Consider the following 1834-nt stretch of genomic DNA (forward strand, 5'->3'; position numbering starts at 1 on the left):
GCGATTGGTTGGCTGTCCACACCATCTCAGCAGCTCATTGGTCAGTGATTTTCGTCCTGGCACGTCATTGGCTGCAACGCGCTCGCCTCACGCCGGCGGCTTCGTCGCAGGCGCCGCGCTTTTATTTACGTGAGCCGGAATGGGGCGGGGCGGGGCGGGGCCCCGGGCCGGAGGCAGAGCAGGAGCTGGGCTGTCCAGGTCCCAGGCCTGCGTAGGAGCACCGAGCGGGGGCAGCCTTCTCAGCTCTGGGCTTTCCACCCTTGGAAGAGAGCTCCCGGTTCCAGGCTGTTTGTTCCTTTCGTCTCTGAGCTCTCATTCTGATCACGAGCCACATAAGGTCTGAGCGCTAACGGCGGTGGGCACACTGGAGGAGGGGGGCCTCGGAAAAGGAAAACTTGTAGATTAGAAGGAAGTGAGGCAAGGGATGAGTAGAGCCAATCCATAGCAGAAGAAAGCTGCCCAACCCAGCTCTATCTTCTGCATCTCCCGCCCCACCCCCGCCTTACTTTAACCACTTTACTTGTACAATTCAGGTTTAATTTGGAGGAAAGTAGCACTTAGCTGTGCTCAGCTTTCAGGATCTTAGTTTCCCGAGCAGGGATTGAAGCTGGGACCCTAGCAGTGAGAGCGCCTAGTCCTAATCACTGGACTGCCAGAGAATTCCCAGGGTTTCACTGTTAATAATGTAACAACATGGAAATTCAGGGGAAAAGAATAACTACCAGTTATTCAGAAGTGCGTCCTCTCCCTCTTCCTCCTTGCTTCAAAGCACAGTGTGCAAAACTTAAGGCTCATTTTGGTAATTGGCCTACTCATGTTGTCATTCGGATGTCATCTGAAAGTAGTACTTGGGACTTACCTGGTGGTGCAGTGGTTAAGAATCCGCCTGCCAATGCAGGGGACACGGGTTCGAGCCCTGGTCCAGGAAGATCCCACATGCCGTGGAGCAACTAAGCCCGTGAGCCACAACTACTGAAGGCTGTGCGCCTAGAGCCCATGCTCTGCAACAAGAGAAGCCACTGCAATGAGAAGCCCGCGCACTACAATGAAGAGTAGCCCCTGCTCACTGCAACTAGGGAAGCCTGTGCACAGCAACGAAGACCCAAAGCAGCCAAAAAATAAATAAATTGAAAAAAAAAAAGAAAGAAACCTCCTAGTATCCTTGGGGCCATCCACTGTTTGGCGAAGAGGATGAAATACTTAAATCAGGGAACTCTTGAGGACCATGGATAGAATTCAGTGGGTCTGTGAACTTGGATGGGAAAGAAATTACATCTTTATTTTCAGTAATCTCTAACAGATATTAGCATTTTCTTCAACTATAAATGGAGCCCCCCAAAACCCTCAGCAGTTCCAGTGATAGGAATCACTAAGATTTTCATATCACATTACAACCATAGATATCCTGAAATATTGTTTATGCTCATTACTAATTCAAAATCATGGTAGATGTTAGGCCTGATGCTAGGTTTTATTTAATGAGTTAATAAAGAAGCATATATCTTAGTGTATCACAAATTTTCTTTTAAAATATTTTATAGCATTATAAATTTCCTTCCTTTGTAATTCTGTATTTTGATGCATTTAGAGATATTATTTTAATAAGAGGTTCCTAGATTTCACTAGATTGCCAAGGTTCTTGGTACATAACGTGTATGCACAGTGCCTGTCACTTAATAGGAGGGCCATGAAGGATGCTTCATGGTTACAAGAATTTTTCCTGTGCTTTTGGTGCTGCCTTAAATCTATAATTACATAAAGAATAAACCACAGAGGCCGGCTTAGTCCATAGCGAAAACTTGACTACATTTTTAAAAAACATTGTTAGGGAAAG

Source organism: Lipotes vexillifer, unplaced genomic scaffold, assembly GCF_000442215.2.
Source record: "Lipotes vexillifer unplaced genomic scaffold, Lipotes_vexillifer_v1.1 scaffold685, whole genome shotgun sequence".
NCBI lineage: Eukaryota > Metazoa > Chordata > Mammalia > Artiodactyla > Lipotidae > Lipotes > Lipotes vexillifer.